Raw genomic sequence first — 27,838 nt, 5'->3', positions numbered from 1 at the left:
CAAAAAAAAAAAAAAAAAAAATTGGTGTTGTGGGGGCTCTAACCATGAATGCCTGCACTTCAGCCAACATCTCTACCGCTACGCTATTGCTTCCTGGCTTATTTTGCATATTTAGTTCTTATATGCTTTACCACTGACTGCTAACTGTAGCTGCGCTACGGGCACGCCAGCATAAGCGCACTCACGGTTAAACATCTTTACAATTTAAAAAAAATATATAACATGTTCATTTATATATTTTATGTTCATAGTCTGTGGCGGCATGTGTTGTGTTGTGTTTATTCACATTTCTGTGGACTCTGTTGTGGGTGTTTACTTTGGGCACTTTTACACTTCTGGGGGCGTGTCCGCTTGCAGGGCTCGGCCCACGGACACGCCCCCTACTGTCTTACACGGACCATGTTAGACTTAGGTGTGATTCAGCATGCTCTCATGAATATGCAAAGCATGCTGACATCACTCCGTTTAACTGCAGCCTCTGTGTAAGAGTTATAACTCTTACACGGAGGCTTTGTGAATCCTTGCCTTAGTGTCTAGCCCACAGTATAGATCATTAATAACAAACTGTTAAAACACATTCCATCAAATAAAAATCACTGAAAATACAAAGCAAGGGTGTTTGCAGGATAGCAAGCACACTGTATCCTCCAACCCCCTCATTACAATATGCATCCCTGCTCTGTGACCGCACAACATTAGGAAAAAGAAGAAAGTTCCTCAACCTGCCTGTTTGACAATCTTGCCTCAAACATTGCCTGCAAACTCGTACATCTTTCAAAGAAACAAAATTAAAAAGGAGGATTCCGATCTCAACCAAACTAATTCATGCAAAATGTAAGATAGTCAAATTTAAGTGTGTGTGTGTGTGTGTGTGTGTGTGTGTGTGTGTGTGTGTGTGTGTGTGTGTGTGTCTGAGATCACACAATGTCAGGGAAAGGGCATATTTTCCATATCAATGAATTAAGTGATTGCGCAGACCTGTCACCCATCTGTATAGCTAACTATATTTTGTGAACTAAACAGATGTCGACCAAACTTGGGTTTACAGGTTCATAGGTTCATACTAGGCTATCTGCCCTAGGGCATTTATAAGCCTAGCCAGAGTGTGTTTGGCTTTCGCCACCCATTTTAAATTAATTTTGCTATGCCCTTTTTCGAGGTTAGTATACTGTGCCTCTGTCTAACAGTGACACAGAAGTGATACCCGGGGTAAACCTACGATCTCCCATACACTCATCAAGATTCCACTTGAAGAGAGTCAATGAGGGACTCTGCCTAACCTGGACTGGGATTTTATTCCAGAGTGAAGGGAGCCTCTGGGTTATGAATCTGTCCCTCCAGCATGTCCTATTTATTTCAGTGCTGAGGTTCAAGTCTCTCAAGCGCATAGCTGGATGGGATTTGGATTTTCTGAGGTGCAGCATGTCCATTAATTCCAGGTTGGACATGGCTTTATACGTCAGGCACAGATCGCCTCTGAGCAGGCGGTATGCCACCGAGTAGAACTGGAGTTTCTTTAACCGGGTAGCATATGGCATCTGTTTGAGCCCTTTGATCCTCTTGTTGAGGTACTTTTGGGGTCTTTCCAGTTGCTGCAGGTGTCTGGTAAGGTACATCCCAAAAGGGGCATTGTACTCAATTATGGGCCTGATGAGGGATAATTAAAGAGGCATGATGACCTCCCCTGATCTAGATGTGAATCCCTTCATGATTAGGTGGGCTATATAAAATGTTTTTCTAACCACTTTGGCCACGTGGTTTTCAAATGAGAGATTGCTATCAACTTGGGTTCCCAGGTCCCTAATTACTTCTTCCGTTAATGGATTACCACCTATGTGGTAATTTGTGGCACTGTTTTTGCCAAATGGAATGACTATACACTTTTTGGCGTTTAGCTTGAGGCCATGGCTCTGGCACCAGTTGTCTGTTTCTATGAGGCCCTTTTGTAGGATGCTTGTGTCGGCTGGAGAGTCGATTATGGCGCCTAGTTTTCAGTCATCTGCGAACTTGGTCAGCCACAGTCCTTCCGTGTTGGCCTGTGTCTCCGAGAAATATATACTGAACAAAAGAGGTCCCAGGACTGAGCCTTGTGGGATGCCACTTGTAACTGGTTTGGAGTCTGACATGGCTCCAGTAATTCTAACCATGTGGGTTCTTTCCTTGAGCCAGTTTGTAACCCATCTAGTGACATAGGGGTTTATATTTAAGCTGGTGAGCTCATCTATAATGCCCAAGTGGGGTATTGTATCGAAGGCTTTTGCGAGGTCCAGGTAGGCTGTGTGGACCACCTTCCCCTCGTCAATGGCCTTGGTGACTGTTTCAAAGAAATCGACCAGGTTTAAGAGGCAGGATCTGCCCTTAACAAAACCGAACTGGGTAGGATCCAGTGTCTGTAGGTCCCCAATATCTTTATTTATGAGGTCCATGATGATCCTTTCCATAGCTTTGCAGACCAAGCTAGTCAGGCTTATGGGGCAATAGTTTCCAGGATCCGTTGAGGGACCACCTTTGTGGAGAGGGACCACTGTTGCTGTACGCCACTCTTTGGGTACATATCCTGTAGTAAGGCTGAGACTGAACAGTAGTTTTATGTTTGGGTTTAGCTCTTCTTGGAGTTCATGTAGGATGCAGCCTGGGACACCGTCTGGTCCCATTGATGCTGTGTTTTTGCTTTGGAGAGCGGCTCTTACCTGAGCATCTGAGATGTCAGGGGGCAACACTCTGCTGGGATAGATATTTGCCCTTTTGGTGGGGAGAAGTTTCCGCTGAACCTGTCAGCTAGGATGTTGGCAATGTCTGTGGGTTTGGTGTATTTTTTGTCATTTTGGACTAATTCTGAGCATATCTGGGAATTCCCACCCAGGTTCCTAACATAACTAAAGAAAGCCTTGTGATTATCCTTAGTGTCCTGTGCAATTTTTCTCTCTAAGCTGGCCTTAGACGATTTTATGAGTGCCCGTAGTTTTTTGCTAATACTGATCAGAGATGCCTTCCCTTTTTGGGATTTTGCTCTATCATGTAGTAGCTTCCTCCTTCTATTGTATAGTTTGTTTATGGCTGGGGTCCACCAGACAGGACGCCTGCCCTTGGAGGACTGGGTCTTGGTTTTATTTGGGATTGCATGATCCATGCATTCCTGAAGGTGTTCATAGAATGCATTTATAAAGGATTCTGCGGTCTGGGCTGTATTTTCCACAGGCCCGGGGGCTTTGAAGGATTCCACCTCGGTTTTGAGGAGTGTGAAATTTGCTTTAGAGAAGTTTTTCACTGTGGTTTTCTGGGCAGGGGGTGGGGTCGGGATGTGAATATCCAGTGAGATTAGTTTATGGTCTGATCTTACCAGTGAGGGATACACTTCTGGTCTGGAGCATAGAGCCCCCATGATGGTGATGATCAGGTCCAGTATGTTTTCCCCTCTTGTGGGAGTGGTAACAAGTTGTTCCATAGCATTTGAGTTTATAAATTCTAGGAATCTTTGGGAGAGTGTTGGAGCTAGAGTAATGCTCCCAGTCTATGTTTGGGTAGTTGAAGTTGCCCAATATAAAGGTGTTTGGAGAGACCTTCATATTTTCTAGTGTTCTCAGGAAGGCTGAGTGGGGTTCCTGGGTTTGGGAGGGTGGTCTGTATTAGGCTATAAACTGGAAGGCAGTTTTACCCACTGTTAGTTGCACATGGATAGTCTCTGATGCTTCGTGCTGTGCCACCAACCTGGAGGTGTGGGTATCTTTGACGAATATTGATACTCCCCCTCCTTTTGTGGTTCGGTCCAAGTTTTGGGGCCGATAAGCATGGTATGAGGTATAACCTGGTAGTGCTGGGGTGCTCTCAGGAGCCTTGAACCAGGTTTCTGTTACTGCACAGATATCGATGTTCTCCATGCTAAGGAGAGTTTTGAGTGCGTGCATCTTGAGGTTTAAACTTCTGGCGTTGAGTAGTATTACTCTTAGTTTCTTATCCCTTGTGATACTTATGGAGGTGGGTTTGTCTTTTGAGCCTTGCCTAAAAATGGCAGTATGGGGGTGGCAAGAGCCTTTGCCAATATATATCTATATTTGTATCTGTATCTGTATCTATATGTGTGTGTGTGTGTGTGTGTGTGTGTGTGTGTGTGTGTGTGTGTGTGTGTGTGTGTGTGTGTGTTTATACACAAGTTGAGTTTTTGGAAACTTGAACTTCATATGACCAAGACCATATGTTCAACTGTCTGAAACAAAACAAAAATATAGGATTTTGCAGATTTACCTACTCTGAGATCACACTATAGTGAGGAAAAAGTTAAATTCCATGATCTCTAATGTACCATGATCACTATACAAACATTTCAGGTTTTTGGAAAGTTGGATATATGGTCTCGACCATATAAAGTTCGAGTTTTCAAAATCAATGCAGGAAATGGTGGGGTGTCGAGAACTGGCTATGTTTCTATAGAATGGAGAACAGCAACAGTAACAGCAACAGTAATGCCCCTGCACAAATGGGGGCATCAACTGACACTGGGAACATAAGTCTAACCAGCCTCATCTACAAAGCCATGGAGAGAATTAACATGGACCTTAACAAGGACATAGGTGACCTCCAAATGATGGACAAAACAAACCCAATTTGTCCTTGTTAAGTGTAGTTCATGCTTATTAAACCTGGTAGACTTATTTGAGAATGTCACCAAAGTCATGTACGAAAGTAAGACAGTGCATACAGCCTACCTTGACCTTGCCAATGCCTTCAACACAATTCCCCACTCTGGCATCATTGAGAAACTCTCCCAGATAGGGACTGACCATTGCATTACTAGATGGGTAGCCAATTGGCTCAGAGACAGAACACACTCTATCAAAATTAGTGACTACACCTCCACCAGTACACCCATCTCTAGTGGAGTACCACATGGTTCTGTGCTGGGCCCTTTACTGATTGGCATCTATTTCTCAGAAGTCCATGCCAAAGTAGAAGGCCTTTGACTCATCAAGTTTGCTGATGATAGTAAACTAGGAGCAATCATTGTGTCCCCCAATGATGTCATCATATTACAAAAAGGGCTAACACAAAAAATGATTGGTGCCAAAACCATGGTCTAAAACTAAATGCAAAAAAGTTCATTATTATTCCTTTTGGCAAAATGGAATTTCCTACAAACTACAATATTGACAGCACCCCCCTGAGTTCCAACCCAGTGGTACAAGACTTGGAAACACAGGCTGATAGTAATCTGAGCTTTGACCACCAAGTTTCTACAGTGGAAAAGAAAGCCTTCATAGTGTACCTCATAAGGAAGGGCATAGAATCCAGGTGAAGAGATGTTATAAATCCACTGCACTCAACCTTCTTCAAACCACTAATAGAGTATAATGCACCCTTTTGCATATACCAAACCAGACCAGACATCTTCAGTAGCTGGAGAGACCTCAGAAGTTTCTCACTAAGAAACTATAGGGACTCCAAACCATGACCTATGTGGGCAGGCTGAAAGCCCTATCACTTTAATCTGCATCTTATAGGCTGCTGACAGGTGACTTGTGCCTGGCCTACAGTGAAACCTACAACCCTGCCCTAATGAAAATGCTGCACATCTGCAAGTCAAATGGCTCAAGAGTCACTCACTCTATGGATCTCAACCTAGCTTGTGACATTAACAGATCATGCTGGAGAGACAACTATGTCTCCCAGAGACTGTTGCTTCTCTGGAATAGACTCCCTATTCACGTAAAACAGAGCTCCTCACTGACCCCATTCAAATGCAACCTAGATAATTGGATAGAAGACCAGAAATTCATCCCTGGGACAGCACCCATGTCCCAAATAGACAGAGGTAGCTGGTGCTGATCACAAACCCTCTCTGTTCATAAATTCGTTCTCTGAACTACCCAAAAATGAACAAAAGGGGATCCCTGGGATTAACAAGGGTAGGCTTGTAAAGGATCTACAGTTGCTAGCCTAGTAACCTCCTATGAACTTATAAACCTATGAACCTATGACTTACTGGTATGAAGACAATGGGGGGGTGCTAAGTTCTATTTAAAACTACAGTTTAATCCTACTATTAAATTGATAAAAAGGCTATAGATGAGCTTTTGTCAGAATAACGAAATTACATAGGAACTTAAAACACTATTAAGTGTAGAAGAAACAAAGTCAGTGGTTTCAATTATTGCCTAAAATCCATAAACAGCCCACTCCAGTCCAAGGCTGGCCCATAATTTCATGAAGGGGCTCATTTATGGAACCCGTTTCAGAATGTTTGGGATGTTATCTCAAAGCTTTCCCCAGTTTGGTTTTATCAACTCATGGAAAAAATCTGGGTTGATAAATCCAGTTATTTTTGCACACTAGATGTGCAGAGTCTTTACACATCTATTCCACATGAATCTGGCTGCCAGGCAGTTGAACACTGACTTAACAAAAGTGGATGTTAAGGTCCTGTTCTCCAACAGTTTTTGTTAAACTGTTTAAGACAGGCTTTACAAAAAATGTGCTTCATTTTGAGAATGATTGCCATCTTTTACTTAGGGGCACAACTATGGAAGCAGTGTTTTCCCCTACTTATGTTGACACCTTTATGGGAGCCTTTGAGGAGGTCTATATCTATCACACTGAGAAAAATTTATATCTTTATGGCATTGATATGTGGCAACATTTCTTAGATGACAGTTTGTTGATCTGAAAAGAAGAACTGTGTGACATCTCTGGGTTTATTAAGTATTACATGTTTTAACAACACAGGAGACAGCTTTGCAGCAAAGCACAGTTTATTTACATTTGAATTTCTAGATATTAACATCTCAAAATGACTTGATGGTTCAATAAAAACATCTTGGTATAAAATAACCGTTCCAGCTAAATGCCCTATTGTATATTTCACTGAAGAAGGCTTCTGTATCTGAAACCAGTTTGGATCTTGCCTAACTTGTTACTGTTGCGGTCTTCACTGAAAATAAAATAATATTGAAAAGAAAATATTTAAGCAAGAGTGCTGGAACTGTTTTTGTATTTATTGACATACATTATCTATCTATCTATCTATGCTACTGTCAACCCTCTGCATAAGGACGTGCCATCTATGGACCCGAGTAACTGCAGACCCATAAATCTGTCTTGCCTCATATGCAAAGTCATGGAAAGAATTATCATGAAAAAGATAAACAATGATACAAGAAACCTTCAGACACTGGATCCAATCCAGTTTACTTTAAGCAAAGACAGGACATACTTATTCAAACTGGCGGACATCTTTGAGAAGGTTAGCAAAGCAATGTACAGGAGCAAAACTGTGCTGACCGCCTACCTTGACCTGGCAAAAGCATTTGACACAATACCCCTTTTGGGCATTGTAGACAAACTCACAAAATTAGGTAGAAACCCCTATGTCTCCAGTTTGATAGCCAACTGGATCACAGACAGAACACAAAAAGTTAGGATAGGAGAGTCTTCCTCCAAAAAGAGGCCAATCACTAGAGGAGTCCTTCAAAGCTAAATGCAGGGACGGCTCTTGTTTGACATTTACTTCTTTGAAGTCAAGACCAATGTCAAGGTCTTCTGGCTGACCAAATTTACAGACAATTGCAAACTACATGCAGTCATAGATTCCCTCCAAGACAAAAATACCCACTATGAAGGCCTAACTCAAACTAATAACCAGTGCCAGATTCACAGTCTAAAATTCAATACCAAAAAATGCATAGTGGTGTCCTTTGAGAAGACAGCTACTCCTGGCAGCTACCACATGGATATTTACCCATAACAATAGACCCAGTGGTCAGGGATTTGGAAAAGCATGTTGGCAGTAACCTGAGCTTTGACCATCATGTGTCTAAGGTAGTAAGGAAAACATTCAATGTTGCACAACTTATAAGCAAAGGTATGGCATCAAGGTCCAGGAAAAGTCATTGCTCCACTCTACTTGGCCTGCATTAGACCAGTCATTGAGCACAGCACCACCTTCAGTATGTCCCTGACCAGGCATAAACAACAACTGAAGTGCCATCAGAGGTTCCTCAGAAAAAGAATACAGAGAGTTAACAGCATGTCCTATGCAGCAAGCCTCAAAGCTCTATCACCATACTCAGTTTTCTAGGGTCTACTTCACATTGTCCTAAGCTAACAATATTAAGTCTGATATTGTCGGCATGACAATATCGAAAGTGAAGAACATTGTGCAAGTAAAAGAAAATCTCCGTAAGGGAAGATTTCCATTTACCTCAGTGTAGTGCGGTCTCGGAGTTGGTATATTTAAGTAGGGGGGTGTGGGGGCCCCTGCCTACGCCATTTCTTTTTTTTTTATTTGTTTTTTGGGGTTTTTTTACATTATTCCATGTTTTACTTAATCAATCAATAAAGTTTGAGCCTTATTGATTCGATTAAGTAAACTTTCGATAACGTGATACAGGCCGCTCCTGACTATATTCCCATCTATATTTAAAATAGACTTTTCCCTAGTTACTTACTATTAGCAAGGCAGAAGTGCTGAAGATGGATGTTTTCAGATCCAAAGGAAAATACAGAATGCACAGTCTGAGAGAGTTCCCAAATTAATATCAAAACATTACTGCTGGATCAGATGGATGACATCACTACTTATCACCTGCTTTCAGTTCCCAGGCTAACAGATACCAACAGAATTTTTAGCATCTCTGTGTGAGAAGTCCATATCTCTCAGAAATTTGCCTAGAACTGGGAAGTCGTAAAACAGTTAAACACTTTTACATTTTACACCTAGTAATTATTTCTGTTTCAAGACAATAGAAAGAAACTCCTAACTCTTGGCATCCTGTCTCCTTGCTGCCTTGAAACTAACTTTTATAGCACATCGTAAAACACTTTTAACTTACTTTCTTGAAGTTTTGCAAGTTAACTCTGCATGTTCCAGCTTCTACTATTAATATAGTTTATATACATTTCTGTTATTTTCCAGTAGGGTACACTCTGGTTGCATACAGATCAACACAAACTTCTGCACCAGTAGTTTAATGTACACATAGCAGATAGTACTCTGACATTTGTAAGACATGCCTATGGATCATATTAATATTCACAAATGACATATGATTATTTACAAAATTCCAGATAGCAGGGCTGGCAGTGTCACATTTCAATATAAAACATATTAATATTTTCAAGTGACATATAAGTATTTACAAAATTCCAGCTAGCTGGGCTGCCAGCATTCTGGTTTGTCACAATAACATACACACATACCCAAAAACCTATGACACCAGAGGAACTTGGTCATTTAAAGATAACTGTTTTATAAGCTTGAAGTGGCAAGTGATTATAGAGAAGGTTACCGTGCAACACCATTGTCCATAAAGTGTCATGACCCCCACTCCTTGACTTTCAGCTATGCAACCACCATTCATACTCATGCAACAGTTTGGTGCTGCAAGGAATGCATCTGCAAGATCATTAGACATATGTTATTTTTTGGAACCTAGATATGAAAAGAACCACTGCATTCCAAGATTTCTATAAATACAATGAAGTGTATTCCCCAAAGAAATGTAGTTATTTTTTCAGATTTTCAGCACTGATATTAACATGAAGTTATAAGAGTTAGGAATATGTCATTCATCGAGTATGCATAAAATTGATGTTGCATAAGAAATGAACAAGAAACATACTTTTGACAAAACTTTGCAATGACAGGGAGCATGTCATTTGTTTGTATGTAAAGTATATAAGTCCAAAAATAATCGTCTGGAAATATCAAAACCTACTGATAAGCAAGCATTGCACTCCATGTTAATTAATTTACTTTTGAAGGACTGTGTGTGGGAGAATATAATGTTTCTTATTGGTGCATGGCCTTTGAATTCCAGGTGCAGTTAGCTATTGATGTTTAAAACAGCAGCATGTTGCAGATAGGGAACAAGGGCCCTTTTTACTTCCCTGTCTATTTGTTAATTCTCCACAATGGTGTGCCCATGGCATTAGGATATTTCATTGTCATTGGGGAAAAGCCATCCTCATTGTTTTTGTGGCAGGGCTTCCATATTTGTGTGCATCAGTGTTTTTGGATATTGATAGTACTATCTGACTGCATTTAGCTTTTTCAGTATCATCTCATGAATTCATTAGGTGCCAGTGTTCGACACAGGCAGACATCATGTTTTGTGGTGTATAAAGCAGCATCCAGGAAGTCATTCCCTAGAAGGAATGCACATAACGACAGCACCTTTGGCATAATGATGTACCGTAATATACATGTGCGGAATAATTGATTCAGTCTTAATGACAGCTGTATAATTCATGGTTATGTGCAACTATCTGGGCAAGTTTACCCTCTTAACTTGAGCAATTATCTGTTCATAGGTTTATGGATAAGTTCTGGGCAATGAGTCTACAGACCACTGCAAGTCTAGACAAAACCCATGATGAAAAGCTCTTTATAGTCTCAAGAAGTATGAGACAATTTAGGCCAGGTGAGAATGTGAGGTTGATCATCCAATTACTTAGGTTTACTTTGAAAGACGCAGTCATACTACATTGTTCGACATGTAGTTTAAGTTTGTTTCAGAGGTGGAATATAAATCAGAATATGAATCATTCACTCAAACGTATCTTATATACATATATATATGTGTGTGTGTGTGTGTGTGTGTGTGTGTGTGTGTGTTTGTGTGTGTGTGTTGATGAAGGTTTAATTCCTTTAACTGAGCATTTCAGCTACTGCTTGCTCTGCAAAGGAATATGACATCAAGGAGGGTTGAATCTTTCATGGCTGAAAAGACTACATACACGTCTCAAAGTAGGAGTCTCCAAAAGAGGATGAAAACAGAAAGAAGACTGCCTGTTTGCCCTAATAACTAAAACTTTTGAGGCCACTGATCTTTTTATTTATAAATCTCTTAGGCCTATGCAGTTTGAGGATATTGTTGAACAAATACATGCCAAAAGGTTCACTATATTCAATAATGGGCCTGATGAGATACGAATAAAGGAGAATTAAGACTTCTTTAAATCAAGAGGAGATGCCTTAGCAAATGGGGCTGTATTAGAAGTTCGAATGCACAGGTGTCCGAACGCCGTAACAATGAACTGGGAAGATCGAAATGTCAAAATAGCGAAGCCATGGAACAACAAAATTTTTTCCCAGGGAAAGAATTTGGTGGGCCATTTCTGTGGCTTTGCTATTTCCTCCACTGTGGTGCGATCTAGGAGTTGGTATATTTACAGCCCCCCACGTTGGGGAACATTTTATAGTGTACGTGTGTTTTTTGGTTTTGTAACGGAACAGCAGTTTTTTTCCCTGGAAAAAAAAATCGCTGTTCTGAGTGTTCGAAGTTATTGCATTTCAAATTTCCGGGTTCGACATTTCCGTATTCGAACTTATTGCAGTTCAACCATGTGATACAGACCCTTAGGAAATAATATGAAACAGATAGAAAGAAGGCTTTCCAAACTACTGCAGAGACATGATGGTGAAATGATAAGGAATTATCAGGAAAAGTACCTAGATCCCTCATAACAGCATCTGATTTGAAGGGTTTGTCACCTATACTGCATTTGAAAATGTTTTGCTTATCAAAATGATCTATACTACTTTTTTTGTATTTAAATTGAGACTATTTCCTTGATACCAGTTCTTATGCTGGTCTAGCCTACTTTGGAGCAATTCTGAGTCAGTGGAAGATCACATAAATCCATCTCCACCAAATCTGCAGTGGTCTTCACACTTAGATAACTATATATCAGGTAAGACAACCTGAATATTAAGAAATAAAAAGCCATATCTAATAGGACTCAGTAATGAGCCCTGTGGTGTACTGCTTTATTTATTTATTTATTTGTGTGTGTTTTCAGAAGTAGCTCCTTTTACTCAGACTGAGACAAGCAGTTGACTATCAAGCTAGGATTCATATTGGTTGGGTTCATATATGCTGCGTTTGTACATAACCACTGCTAACTGCTTTGGTGACTGTTTCAAAGAAAGTAATCAGGTTAAAGAGGTTGCGCTATTTTGACAAAGCCTAACTGATTAGGATCCAGGATTAAGAGAGTCACCCTCTCAATATTAATGTGGCTTCAGAAAATACATTCCACAGTTTGAAGTACGAGGGCTGCTAGGCTAATGGGGCTAGAGTTTCCAGTTTCCATGTTTATGCCACCCTTGTGTATTTGAACTTTTTTTTGCAACAGTTATGTAGGATTTATTCAGTGGTGGAAATAGTGCATTCATTTATTTATTTATTTATTTATTTACATTTGTTGACCGGGCTAGTCTGGCTGGATACATGTCCTTTTTCAGCAGAGGCCTCCACTAAATACTAAGTACATTACAAAATATTACAAATGTTTATAAGTAACAAATTAGAAAATCATAACATCACACAGAATGCATTCTTTTAAATTAAAGTATAACATCAACAACATGTACTGGAAATAATTTATTTTATTTTATTTCATTTTACATTTGTTTACTGTGAAAGTCAAACTGGACACATGTCCTTTTTCAGCAGAGATCTGCAGAGAAAAGCTCCTCTAAATAAAATTGCATTAAGTACAATACAGACAAAGCACAAGATAAATATAGAAAAGACAGGATGCATACATTTTAAAATACATAAAAAGATATAATATAGAAAATACAGGATGCATACAGATTAAAATAGATAAAGAAAATTGAATGTTCACATTCATTTTAAGGTAGTTTTTTACAGGATGCATACAGATTAAAACAGATAAAGAAGATAACATTTTTACAGTCATTTTAAGGTAGCTTTGTATACACAGACCATTATCTTGGCAGAATACCTGTTGTTCAAAGTAGGGTTAACTAGTATTTCTATATCATAGCTTATTGTCTTATGTAAGAATAAGGGGTAAGTTAGTCTCCCAAGTTAGTTTCCCCAAGTAGTAAAAAGTGATGCCTGAAAGTTGATAGTTTTGTTATTTGAAATCAGAAAAAGTATAGCATGGTTGGTGTTAATAATAATTGAGGTAGAGGTACTCATATTTTCTGTAGGAGATAGATGAGTTTGTTGGTGGAACGTAGAGTTCTGGCAGTGGAAAATGGTAGTAATATTTGTTTCAGGGCGGGTGTTTTCTCAGGATCACAGAAGATTTTATGGGCTGTAGTTAGCTGGTTAAAGAGAAGGAGTTAGGCGAGTTCCAGCCAGTTGAGTTGTTTGAGTGCTATACAGTGGTGTGATCTAAATAAATAAATTAAATATAAAAGGCACCACTGATCAGTCATTAAAATGCAAACTAGAATAAGATATAGCCTGTACAATTTCTTATATTCCAACAACCAAATGAAGGCATTTCTTCAACATGGTTGCACACCATACATAAATTGGTCGGTTTTGTGTTAACAGTGGTCCAAAACACAAAGTTAATGACATAAGTAATAAAGACACAAACTGCCTGGGGAAATGAAAAGTCTTCAATGGAGGAGACATTAACTGTAAGAATTATAGAACACATCAAAATCTGTTACTGAACCAAATTACCTCTGCTTAAGTTTTCTATCAAATGGGCTATTGTGGCTCTATATTTAAGTACTCTGACATTGTTTAAACTTGAAGTAACTTTTAGTACTAAAGTTAATTTAGGGAGAAATCCTTCAAGTGGCAGTGAAGGCTTTTCCCAGGCTTTTATTTCAGAAACTATTTGTTGGAATGCATATGATGAATATGGTTTTGCTGAAACAGTAAGTGATGACATAAGCCAGATTTGAGTTTTCAATTAGAATAGTGAATAAAAGGCAATAAAATAACCTCAAGGAAGGCAGTATTGTAAGGAAACAAAGATGGGGAACACTGGTAAAGGTCACAGATGTCATGTGAGTAGATGAGGGAGGGTAAACCAGGGAACAGAGGCAGATGGGCAGGTTTATGGCATGAAAATGTGTAACAAAGATATAATACAGAAAAAAGCCTTCAAAATAAAACAGCCACTATGGCCATATTACCTGAAGAATTTAAAGAAAGGCACACATTGCTGAGAGATAAGAAAGAACTGTCCAAAAGAATAAGATAGAGACTTAGTCAGTAGTTTTGTTACAGATACTAAGTTTCCTATAGCATGTTCTTTGGCAGATAGCAGTTAGCAGGAAACTTAACTGTAGTCTTTATGCCATGGAGAGGGCAATGTATGTGCCATGGGAAGGACAGCTGCATGACAAAGGAGTGTGGCAGGGCATTTTAAAAGACAGCAGGGCCACTAGTCAAATCTTCAAACTGATAGGTTGCAGGAGTGACATTTGCATTTTAACTATAACAGAGAGCACCTCCAAGTTTCTGGTTCTGGGTATTCTCTCCTCCTGTAAGAAAATTGCAAAGAATCCACTCAAACATAGCAATTCGATTCCATTCTCTAAGTTTGCATGTGGAGTAGAATAGTAAACTTAGGAATTACATTTCAATTACAATTGAAGATTGTTAAAAGAGCTACCATTGGTTAATATAGATCAATTCTTTAGAACTTTCATATGAACTTTATCAAATCCTCTTCAAAAAATACATAAGGACTTGTTTTTGTCTTTGTTTCATCCAATGTATTACTTAAACAACATCTAATAAGCTTTATAGCCTGAAGTAAGATAAGCATTTTGCCCTATGCAAGTCCAATTCCAAAGATCTAAAGTAAAGGGTGGCCTGTGTGCTTTATTTATATTGTAAATTCACTGACAGTGGTGTAACCTTAAGGCTTGCCGATTGGTGTCCTTATTGTTTGGTCTTATTGAGTGCAATGGGCCAGATGTGACTGGAGCTTTTTTTTTTTGGTGAGGGGATTAAGGAAAGCATGCCAATCATTCACCAAATTTATAATGAGCATTATTGGCTGAATTACTTTTTTCATATTAATTTGAATGTCTTCTAGAATTCTTTGAGGCTTTGAGTGTTTTTTTTTTCTTTTTTGGCAACCAGATCTGATTAAAAACATGCTGCTACTGCAATTTATGAATTTACCTTTAATGAACATTAACATCCTGAAAAGAATTTGTGTAAGCATTCTATCTTTTTTAAGTATTATGTATCTGTCCAGAAAAATCTCAAACATTCTCAAACATTTTAGTACATTTAAAAAACATTTAGTGACTGTATATTCATTTGCTAAGACAACATAAAGCCTAAGCTAATGTTATTGGTTGAAGGAAATGCAATTACCGGAATATGGAAATCAAAATAGAAACCATCTGTATTTGAAGTTCTGAATATTGCGAAGGCAACAAAACAATTGGAGGTAGGATCATTAGAAAAAGAAAGGAGCAAATTATACACTTAATGGACTTTATTGGACCAATACATCCACATTAAATGGACTTTGTTGGAAGAAGACATCCACAATAAATGGACTTTGGACTTTGCTAGAAAAAAGATATCCACAATAAATGAACCTTGTTGTTAGAAGACATCCACAATTATGTCAATCAGGAGGAAGAGTGATGAGGTTAAAGGGATGATAGGAACTGAGCAGTTTGTGTATTGATTAAGTGAACGAATGATGACGGTTAGAAATATGTGATTACTGCAGGAAAATAGCCAAAATGTTTATTCTAGATTGTTTTATTAATGTATTTTACCCTATGTCAGTTCAGTTGTGATTTAATAAATATGTTAAAAAAGAAGGAAATGAAGAAAAGGAGTGCAAGTTCGGAATCATTCTAGCTTACTTATGTTTTTTCAGATGACCAGCAATTAAAAAAAATGTTTTTGCCAGATGTCATCAGCAGATCAATAGCTCAAATAAACACAGAAAATGGGTTAGGAATAGGGATTAAAGAGCAGAATATAAGAATGTGAATAACCAAATTGCTTTATAAGCATTATACATTATAAGAAGAAATATATATCTTAAGATTGTGAGAAAAAAAAAAGATAAGCAATTAAAATATCATTGAAAAATGACATCCATACTGGAAGTCCATTTTTCTACTCAAAATTTTTATAGTCCAAATCGGTTTAGCAAAAGAGTACTTTTAAAGGAGCAAATCCCCTTTAGTCCAAGGGAAGGGGTTGGAAGTGTAACATGCTTGCAGTCTAATATGCCACTCAAGTTCTTTCTTTTCAAGCAGGACATCTGTGTCACCCTGTAGTAGATGGTTATCAATTTTTTCAACGACATAAGATAAAAAGCTGCCACAACTGCATGCCAGCGCATGTTTGGCAAGCGAGTAGCATGGTCAATGAAGCCTTATGTTTGAGAGATGTTATGAGATTCTTTTCCTCAGGGAATGATGCTTTTTTTCCCTGTGATATAAATGACTTTGAATTTTATACAGATGATACTATAGAACCCTAGGCTACTGTTGCAACTTTCTTCTGCCATATTGAGAAATGTATTTATTTATTTCTGTATGCTTCTCTTTAAAACAAAGTTTAGTCCAGTCAGCAAAAAAAGAAGGAAGTAAATGGTGTAAAATTCACCAGTAACCACCAAACGCAGAAAAAGAAGGAAGTAAATGGTGTAAAATTCACTAGTAACCACAAACCCCCCAAAAAAGAAGGAAGTAAATGGTGTCACCAATAGCCACTTATTTCCTTCTTTTTTTGCACTGGTGTATCTCTGAAGGTTAAAAGTTTAGTCCAGTACTAAGGCTAACGGAAATGAAGATGTTGTTTACAGTAAGTGTATAATAAGCCCAGTTATTTTTGAGAATGAATTCAATGGTATCGGTGTCCTTGTTGTAGGTTAGTACCATCCTTTGTTTCATTTTAGTTATTTGGGTCCCTGTTTATGCTTCACTGTTTGATACTTTTCTTCCCAATATCTCATATAGTGTGGTGTCATCATTTAATTTTAAAAGCAGGCTCAATAATATCCTACCATGTTAGCCTGTTTCTATCAAATCCTTCTGCAGCTGATCCATGTTGCTGTAGAAGGCATCAATTTCCTGTAACTCTAGAAATCCTCATCCCTTGTGCTTTCATCACCTTGCCTTTCATGTCCTGTGGGTGCATACTAGTTGCCTGACATGGAAAGCTAAATATGGTTGGTTTTCTGTAATGGCAATTTAACTGTTTTTCTGGATTGGAAGCCACAAGAATTCTACTTTTTCCATGCAGTATTGGGCAGTGACGTGGAGAAAGTTTGGGAATGTTTTATCATAATTTAACAACCTTTCATGGTTATAGGTTGAATCTCACCAGCAAATAAAGATATAATCAATAAACTGGTAGTAGGAATCAATTTTGTTATCAGAATCCAAGTTGTAAATGGTAATATTCTTCTAGTAAGCCAATGTGATATGAGCAAGGCTGGGAAAGGGATAGCATTTCCCATGGCTATCACTTTTGTATGCTTGTATGCTTGCCTGTTAAAGATGAGTTTTTGAGGAGGGAGTTTTGGAGTTCCTCTGGTAGTAGTATTAATTCAAGTTGTGAGGAGGACTGCTTGGCATATGCTTCTTTTATGGCTAAAATGCTGTAGTTGCTTGGTAGCACTCTATAACATTCCATGGCTAATGTTACTAGGATAGTGACTTCTTTTTTCAATAGTGTTTATTTCTTGTTATAAATGAATTCACTTTTTAAAATATTCACAATGTCTCTTCACTGTCTTTTAAACTACTTCATAATGTTTGAGAATATTTGAAATAGTCCTGTATAATACTGGAATGGACAGAATGCAATCACTTTTTATGATGTTAATGTTCATTAAAGTTACACTAATAAATTGTTTTTTTAGGTAGGGATTCCAAACAGTTTTCCTTGGTATAAAAATACTTTATACCTCATTTACCCTACAATAGTAGGATCACTTCAAAAATACATTCAAATTAAGGTGACAACATTCAATCAATAATATTCATAGAAAATTCAGCAAATGATTTGCCATTTTTCTTTACACACACACACACACACACACACACACACACACACACACACACACAAACCATACAATCTCACCTGGTCTATTGCCTCCAGTAAGTCAAGACCCTCAAAACACAAGAATACCAGTCATCGAGCCTTAAGGTATTACCATCTACTGTGAATTTGCAGCATAAAAATAAGCTCATGCCTGCACTGTACTTTCAATATAAGGAAGTACAGTTATAGAGGGGTAGTGCTGATCTTACTTTGGAAAAAGAGCCTTTCAGACATTGTTTAAATAAATCTTTGTTTGAAATGACAAAACAAGCCCTTGTGTATTTTTTAAAGGGGTATGATAAAGGTCATTTGAAAATTGTAAGGAATTGACCTGCATTAATTACTGTAACTCTTAAAACAGTTTATCTTGGTAATTGGTGACCTTCCACAGTTTGGGTGGTTCTTCTGTTTTTTTTTCATGGTGAGGCAGTTTGAGAATAGGAATGCTTCTTTACGGGAAAATCTACAGCAGATGCAGTATAGTTAAGCACTTTCCATTTGTTTTGGAATGGTGCTTTTCAATGTGCTGGAAACATTATTATTATTATTATTATTATTATTATCATCATTATCATTATTATTATTATCATTATTATCATTATTATTATTAACTGCGGTGGTGGTGCTGCGATAGCATTGTCGCCTCACAGTTAGACGTTGCTATAATTATTATTATTATTATTATCATCATTATCATTATTATTATTATCATTATTATCATTATTATTATTAACTGCGGTGGTGGTGCTGCGGTAGCATTGTTGCCTCACAGTTAGACGTTGCTATTATTATTATTATTATTATTATTTTGGGTTCAGGCCTTTTTTATTGACTTCCAAAATATAGCAAAAGGCTCTTATTGTTGCAAGAAAGTTGACTAGTCATATGCAAATCGTACACACAATCTGTCAAAGTAGTCCTTTTTCCACCCTGGACAGCAGTCAGAATATCGTCTTTGTAAGAAAAGGTCTAACATGGCACACTGATGAAATGAAGCTAGGTCTTATCCTATTCTGATTGCTATTGCATCCTGTGTGTCTATACTGACCTTGAAGAGCAGGAAATAGTATTAGTAGATTAGGCAGTTTTTTCTGAATGAAAGTCACCACGCTGTCAACACAAACTTTACTGAAACATCAAAAATTTGAGAACTACCTCTCCTTGTCAAGATGGGACGTGTGGCTGATTACTCTGGGAAAAGAGATCTGTAACAAAGAATCTTCAATCTTGTACTTGATATCATCAACAGAATTTTCTAACAAGGGAATTCAACTCATATTTACAGAGACTGAAGAATGAATAGCGTTGCTCCACTGTTTGATGCTTAATTTTAATTGTTGAATTTTTAATATTGCACCATGGACAGCTGTATTTATAATATGTGATCGTAAATAATTGGAATGTGTACACCCTAACACCTCATAGATGAAGATGATACTGGGAAATGATCATCTGTTTCATGGGAACCTGGGAAACTAGCCTTTTTCCCCAAAAATATATTTTGGATGTTTTGCAAGAATAATTCAAAAAATTTCCCTTAACATGTAGAAACAAAGATTGTTAAACAAATTTCTGTTGAAAAGCAGTGATTCACAGAAAAAGAAAAAAAAACTTAGTTTCAAAGAAATGATCAAAGAAATTACACTTACTTAATCATCTAATTAAGAACACGGGGCATTGAGTCATGAACAACATGTCAAACTACTCAAGACATCCAGGTCTGTGAGAAATGCTAAATGTCTTCTACTTACTGGTCAGCTTTGGTATCCTTACCACACCGATGTCCTGCTCCTTCTATGAACTTCAAAACTGCACGTCGACAGCACTTAAATGAACATCAGTCAGTGCTGTGATCAAGGCTTCACCTTCTGCTTTGCTTTATAACTGTAAGTGTCTGTTTTACATTCAGGGGTTTCATCAGCATGGCAGGATTTAAAGTAAAGCTATAAAGGTGCCCAGGAGAATGTACACAGAAATCAGTATAACCAGAGCATGGATTGCGAACTTTTGAATTGTTTGTATGTCAGAAGTTCTTTTATTTTTGTTAAAGGCGTACTTTACTTTGCACTCCCTGATATGGAATTTTCATCATTAGTATTTTTGTAACATTTTCAGTTTAATTTATCCTCCCTAATACTTCACTTGGCAATGAGTCATGCGAATTAGTATGCTGCTCAAATGTAATAGCTGTGTAGATTAATAAAAAAACTGCCAGATGATACATAAATAAAACTATACAAACATAAAAAAGCAGGCTGACAGAAAGAAATGCAAATTAATAAATAAATCCAGTAGGCAGATTGGAGGCTGAAAAGCAGAATACCTTAAAATATTAGCAATAAAAGTTTGACAGTTCCCATGCATTACATCTGTCGGGACAAGACCGATTCTTTTCTAAGGCATAAATTGTGAATTACACCAGTCAATGAATGTCAGCACCCTGCTTAATAAATGCAGAAATGATTGAGATGTGGAGTACATGACTGCAAATTATGCATTTTATTATAACGTAGCTGAAGAGTCACATTTAAGGGATGCAAGCAAGCTATACGATTTAGTAAGATTGGAGGACTTTGAACTGCATGTGGGGGTGTTGCAAAGCTGCTTGTTTATTTCTAAATGCTAGCTGCAAATCCTTCATATAATTGTAATTAATGGTTTCCCAGTTTTGTTTGATGATATCTCTTGAAGAGGCAGTTCTCCATTATTCACCACTAGGAGGTATATTACTGGTAGTTAAAAGTATAGCTAAGGCTGTTGTAAGATATCTTAATAGAACTGACCTGTATCAATAACCTCAGATGGAGCTCTGACTACTCACAAACCACATTATAACTCAAGCACAATGCTCAGACAAGATTACCTGCTCATGGGCACAAATACAAATCCGAGTAATACACATTACAGTACTTGAAACTTCAGCAAATGACTGCTACTGAGGCAGACAATTCTTTCTCTTGTGACTGTAAGCAATGACATATCCATGTAGATTTAAATTTCTTGTACTGGCACAGGGACAACAGGAAGAAAAAAGAGCAGGAAAATAACATTTTTCCTGATTTACACAGCAAACAAAATTATTTAGGTGTGTTCTTATGCTATACAATAGAAGGAGGAAACTAGTACAGAAATGAGTAAAATCCCAAGAAGGGAAGACATCCCTGATCAGTATCAGAAAGAAACTATGATCCCTCATAAAATCATCCAAGGAGAGCTTTGAAAGAAAAATTGCCAAGGACTCCAAAGATAACCACAAGGCATTCTTTAGCTATGTCAAGAATCTAAGTGGCAATGCTCAGATCTGCTCGGAGTTAGTGCAGAATGGCACACAATACACTGAACCGACAATTATTGCCAACATCCTGGCAGACAGGTTCAACGCAAACTTCACCCCCCCTCACCCCCAAAAGGGCTCATAACCATACCAGAAGAATGTAGAGTCCATGAAATCACAAACACTCAGGTTAAAACAGCCCTATCAAAAGTCAAAAACCCAGCATCAATGGGACCGGACATTGTCCAGGCTGCGTCCTATACAAGCTCAAAGATGAACTAACCCCTCACCTAAACAATGAGCCTCTCCACAGGCTACATACCCATAGAGTGGTGCACAGCAATGGTTATTCTGCTCCACAAAGGTGTAGCCACAATAGACCCCAGGAACTATCGCCCTATAAGCCTGACTAGTTTGGTCTGCAAGGCTATGGAGCGCACCATTAAGGAACTAATTAACAGAGACACTGGGAACCTCCAAACACTGGACCCTACCCAGTTTGGCTTTGTTAAGGGCAGATCATGCCTCCTAAACCTGGTGGACTTCTTTGAGACAGTTATCAAGGCTATAGACGAGGAAAAGGTGGTACACACAGCTGACCTAGACCTTGCTAAGGCCTTTGACACCATTCCCCATTCTGGTGTTATAAACAAGCTCACCAGCCTGAACATAAACCCCTGCATCACAAGATGGGTTGCCAACTGGCTCATGGATAGAACCCACATGGTGAGAGTTGCGGGAGCTAGGTCCGACTCTAAACCAGTTACAAGTGGTGTTCCTCAGGGCTCAGTCCTAGGACCATTCCTGTTTGGCATATACTTCTCAGAGGTACAGGCAAGCACAGAAGCACTATGGCTGACCAAGTTCGCAGACGACTGCAAACTAGGGGCTATAATTGACACTCCGGCTGACACAAACGTCCTCCAAAAGGGTCTCATGGAGACAGATACCTGGTGTCAAAATCATGGCCTCAAGCTAAATGCCAAAAAAGTGCATAGTCATCCCCTTTGGAAAAAACAAAGTACCCACAAACTACCACATAGGTGGTAGTCCCCTAAATACGGAAGAAGTAATAAGGGATCTGGGGACCCAGGTAGATAGTAATCTCACCTTTGATAATCGTATTGCCAAAGTGGGTAAAAAATCCTTCTATGTGGCCCACCTGATGAGAAAAGGGTTTGCATCCAGATCAAAAGACGTCATTGTGCCCCCCTACTCATCACTCATCAGTCCCATCATAGAGTACAATGTCCCATTTGGGATGTACCTTACAAAACACCTGCAACAGCTGGAAAGACCACAGAAGTACCTCACCAAGAGGATCACTGGCCTCAAACAGATGCCCTATGCAGCTCGACTGAAGAAACTCCAGCTGTACTCGGTTGCATACCGCCTGCTCAGAGGTGATCTCTGCCTGACATACAAGGCCATGGCCAATCCAGAATTGATGGACATGCTCCACCTAAAGAAAACCTTATCCCCTCGAGCTACACACTCTAGGGATCTAAACCTCACCACAACAATAAATAGGACGTACTGGAGGGATATATTCCTGTCCCAGAGACTTCCCATGCTCTGGATCAAGATTCCAGTCTACATTAGGCAGAGTTCCTCATTAACACTTTTCGAAAGAAACCTTGATGAGTGGATGGGGAACAGAAAGTTTACCTCGGGGATCACTTCAGTGGCTCTGCTGGACAGAGGCACAGGGAACTAATCTAAGGGGGTCGCGAAAACCAACACATTCTGGCTAGGCTTATAAATGCCTTTAGGCAGATAGCCTAGTACCTACCTATGAACCTATGAGTGTGTACAAGAAAACAGCAGAGAAAAAAATCTTAATAATAATTTTACACAATTCTAATGTTGCAGATAACTCATACAATGCATATCTCATTCCCAGGCATTTTTTTAAACAAAATTCTTTAATCTTATATGTGAAGAGGTATTGAGCACATAAAAATATCTAGTATTTTTTTAAAAATATCAGTTTATGCTGTGTTTCTTCATAAATGTTTTTGAGAGAAATTTGAAATTAATTCCTTAAAGATATACTGAAAATCAAGCACATGTACATTAACTTTCATAGCTATTTTATTTCAGATGTACTACAAGCTAAGTTAAATTTCACTTCTTTTTTGTTAAACAATGGACTGAAATGGCATTTAGAAGTCTGTTTTCTGGTGTGATACAACATGCAAGGGTAAATGCAATATGTATGCAGTACAGCGAAATGTAAGCATGGTTTGAGGAGGCTAGAGGAAACTGAAATATATCTATGCAGACAGGTGAGGAACGTACAAGAGTCACACAGATAATCAAGAGAGGTCAGTATAGAATCCCAGACACTTTGGCTCTGAAGCAAAGGCCTTCACCACTGAGCTACCTTGTTATATCACTTTACGTCCCCACTTAAAAAAAAATACTATGTATACTGTGATTAGTACAAATAGAAGCTATTAGCATAAATCTCATTTAACTCCATCTTCTTTTTTCAACTACATCTCTAGGCAGTTCAAGGTTATCACATCACAAGCTAAGCCACTGTTGAAATCAACCTCTTGAAAGAACTAACATATTATGAAAGCCCTACTGTTTTATTAAAAGACCTACTCAGTGAAACCATAGATTCTCTTAAGGAGCAGATATTGACTTGATCTTATGGTTATTGTCATTTGCTATGTTGTTTAGTTATAAATAAAAATTATTTTACATAACATTTAACTTATGCTTTTCAATGAGTATAGTAGCAGGGATACAACATCTGTTTCAGAGGTATCTAAATACTATTGCAACCAGGAGGGCAAACTGCCATTATTCGGTGAAAACACCCCTATGGAAATCATGGTCAGGTCCCACATAGGTTCATAGGTAGGTACCAGGCTATCGGCCCTGGGGCCTATACAAGCCCAGCCAAAAAGGTACCCTGGCTTTTGCCACCCAAGAAAATTATTTTCCTGTGCCACTGTCGAGCAGAGCCACAGAGGTGATCCCCCGGGGTGAATTTCCTATTTCCTATCCAATCATCAAGATTTTTCTTGAAGAGTGCTAATAAGGAGCTTTGTTTGATTTAGATAGGTAGTTTACTTCAGAGTATGGGAAGTCTCTGGGACAGGAATCTATCACTCCGGCATGTTCCGTTTATTGTGATGACAAGTTTTAGGTCCCTAGAGCATGTAGCTCGAAGGGATTGGGATTTCTTCAAGTGGAGCATGTCCAACAGCTCTGGGTTTGACATAGCTTTGTATGTTAGCCAGAGATCACCTCTGAGTAGGTGATATGCGATGGAGTAAAGCTGGTGTTTTTTGAGACGGTCTGCATAGGACATCTGTCTGAGGTCGGTAATCCTCTTTGTGAGGTATTTCTGTGGCCTTTCCAGTTGTTGTAGATGTCTTGTGAGGTACATACCAAAAGAGGCGTTGCACTCTATAATGGGTCTAATGAGTTATGAGTAGAGGGGAACAATGACCTCTTTTTCTGGATGAGAAACCTTTTGTGATGAGGTGTGCCATGTAGAAGGATTTCCTGACTACTGTGGCAATGTGTTTATCAAAGGAGAGACTACTGTCCACCTGTGTCCCAAGGTCTCTTATCGCACTTTCGGTGTTAAGTATACTACTGCCTATGTTGTAGTTCATGGGTACAGAGTTTTTACCATAGTTTCATAGTTTAGTACTAGGCTATCTGCCCTGGGGCATTTATAAGCCTAGCCATAGTGATGTGGCTTTCGCCACCCCTTGTAGTGGTACTAAAGTGTACAGAATAGATTTAGAATACTGTGCCTCTGTCTAGTAGTGACACATTGAAGACCCCCTTACTTAATAGAATTAGTTTACTGTGCCTCTGTCTAGTAGTGACACAGGGATGACCCCCGGGGTAAACCTACGATCTCCCATCCATTCGTCAAGATTTCTCTTGAAGAGAGTAAGTGAGGGGCTCTGCCTAACATGAACTGGGATTCTGTTCCAGAGTATGGGAAGCCTCTGAGTTATGAATCTGTCCCTCCAGCATTTCCTATTCATATTTGTGCTGAGGTTTAAATCTTTGGCTCTTGTGGTTCTGATGGATTTGGATTTTTTGAGGTGGAGCATGTCCATCAATTCCTGATTGGACATGGCCTTGTACGTCAGGCACAGATCACCTCTGAGGAGGCGGTATGCTACTGAATAGAGCTGGAGTTTCTTTAGCCTGGCAGCATATGACATATGTTGGAGACCCTTGATCCTCTTGGTGAGGTACTTCTGGGGTCTCTCCAGCTGTTGTAAGTGCCGGGTGAGGTACATACCAAATGGGGCACTGTACTCAATCATGGGCCTGATAAGGGAGGAGTATAGGGGTACAATGACCCCCTTTGATCTGGATGTGAATCCCTTCATGATAAGGTGGGCAAGATAGAAAGTCTTTCTAACCACTTTGGCAACGTGGGTGTCAAATGAGAGCTCACTATCGACTTGGGTCCCCAGGTCTCTGATTACTTTTTCCGTACTCAGTGGGTTACTGTCTATGTGATAATTTGTGGGTACTTTGTTTTTCCCAAAGGGGATGACTATACATTTCTTGGCATTCAGTTTAAGGCCATGATTCCGGCACCAGTTGTCCGTTTCGGTGAGGCCTTTCTGTAGGATGTATGTGTCAGCTGGTGTATCGACTATGGCGCCTAGTTTGCAGTCATCTGCGAGCTTTGTCAGCCACAACCCTCCCATGTTTGCTTTCACATCTGAGAAGTAAATGCCAAACAAGAGGGGTCCCAGGACAGAGCCCTGTGGGACACCACTTGTGACTGGCTTTGAGTCTGACATGGCTCCCGCAATTTTGACTTTATGGGTTCTGTTCTTTAGCCAGTTTGCAACCCATCTTGTGACATATGGATTTACATTTAAGCTGTTGAGCTTGTCTATGATGCCTGAGTGGGGTATTGTGTCGAAGGCTTTAGCCAAGTCCAGGTAGGCTGTATGAACTGCTTTGCCCTCATCAATGGCTCTAGTGACTGTTTCGAAAAAGTCAACCAGGTTCAAAAGGCAAGATCTGCCCTTTACATAGCTGAACTGGGTGGGATCAAGTGTCTGAAGGTCCCCAATGTTGCTTTTTATGAGTTCCATAATGATTCTTTCCATAGCTTTGCAGACCAGGCTGGTTAAGCTTATGGGGCAGTAGTTCCCATGGACTGTAGAGGTGCCTCCTTTGTACTGTTGCTGTACGCCAGTGTTCAGGTACATATCCTGTAGTAAGGCTAAGGTTAAATAGCATTTTTATATGCGGGTTTAGCTCCTCTTGGAGTTCACGTAGCACGCAACCGGGGATACCATCAGGTCCCATTGATGCTGTGTTTTTTGCTTTGCTGAGGGCGGCTCTCACCTGGATATCTGAGATGACAGGGAGGTTACGTTCAGCCGGGATAAGTATTTCTTCTTTTGGGGGTGAGGGAGGGGAGAAATTTGCACTGAACCTGTCTGCCAGAATGTTGGCAATATCTGTGGGTTTGGTGAATTTTTTGTCGTTGTGTACTAACTCTGAGCATATGCCCAGGCTTCTAACATAACTGAAGAAGGCCTTGTGGTTATCTTTAGTGTCCTTGGCGATTTTTCTCTCAAAGTTGGCCTTGGATGTTTTTATGAGAGAACGTAGCTTTCTACTAGTGCTGATCAGAGATGCCTTCCCTTTATGGGATTTTGCTCTGTCTTGCAGTAGCTTCCTTCTTTTGTTATACAATTTGTTTATGGCTGGGGTCCACCAGACAGGACGCTTTCCCTTGGTGGAGAGGGTCTTGATTTTATTTGGGATTGCATGATCCATGCATTCTTGGAGATGTCCGTAGAAAGCATTTGTGAAGGATTCAGCATTGTGGGATGTGGTTTCCACTGGCCCACTGGGCTTAAAGGATACCATCTCCATCTTAAGAAGTGTAAAGTTGGCTTTTGAGAGGTTTTTCACTGTAGTCTTTTGTGCTGGGGGTGGAGGTGGGATATGTATATCCAGGGCGATTAGTTTGTGGTCAGATCTCACTAGTGTGGGGTATACGTCCGGTGAGGAGCATTTTGTCCCCATGTTTGTGATGATCAGGTCTAGTATATTATCTCCCCTTGTGGAAGAGGTGACTAGCTGTTCCATTGCATTTGAGTTTATGAATTCCAGGAGCCTTTGGGCTAGGGTGTTAGGGCTAGAATAGTGCACCCAGTCTATGTTAGGGTAGTTGAAGTCTCCCAATATGATGGTATTTGGTGAGACATTCATATCCTCCAATGTCTTCAGGAAGGCTGAATGGGGTTCTTGAGATTGGGAGGGTGGTCTGTAACATGCAACCAGTTGTATAGCAGTTTTGCCTATGGTTAGTTGCACCTGGATGGTCTCCGATGCTTCATGTGTTGCCACTAACCTGGAGGTGTGGGCATCCTTGATGAATATGGACACTCCCCCTCCCTTTGTGGTTCGGCCCGGGCTTTGGGGCCGAAAAGCATGATACGAGGTAAAGCTTGGTAGCGCTGGGGTGCTCTCAGGAGCCTTGAACCAGGTTTCAGTTACTGCGCAGACATCGATGTTCTCCATACTGAGGAGTGCTTCGAGAGCCTGCATCTTGAGATTTAGACTTCTGGCGTTGAGCAGCATTACCTTTAATTTTTTTCCATTTTTGTTTTCTAAGGAGGTGGGTTCATCTTTTGAGCCTTGCCTAAAAAGGCACTATGGGGGTGGCAAGAGCCTTAGCCAATATCCGGAAGCCCAGTGGTGACAAGTGCAAGCCGTCCCTTGCGAAGCAGCGTGGCTT

At 39.5% G+C, this 27,838-nt stretch overlaps 1 protein-coding gene across 1 annotated transcript in view; it reads right to left on the bottom strand.

Moving 5' to 3' along the window:
- CDH13 (cadherin 13) overlaps window positions 1-27,838 on the bottom strand; it is a 3,439,935-nt gene that overhangs the window by 2,484,680 nt on the left and 927,417 nt on the right. The gene's annotated exons all lie outside the window — the stretch shown is intronic.

Source organism: Protopterus annectens, chromosome 11.part0 (assembly GCF_019279795.1).
Source record: "Protopterus annectens isolate FY-2018-M chromosome 11.part0, PAN1.0, whole genome shotgun sequence".
NCBI lineage: Eukaryota > Metazoa > Chordata > Ceratodontiformes > Protopteridae > Protopterus > Protopterus annectens.
Note: the sequence above shows the minus strand (reverse complement) of the source record. Positions and strands in the feature narration are given on the sequence as shown.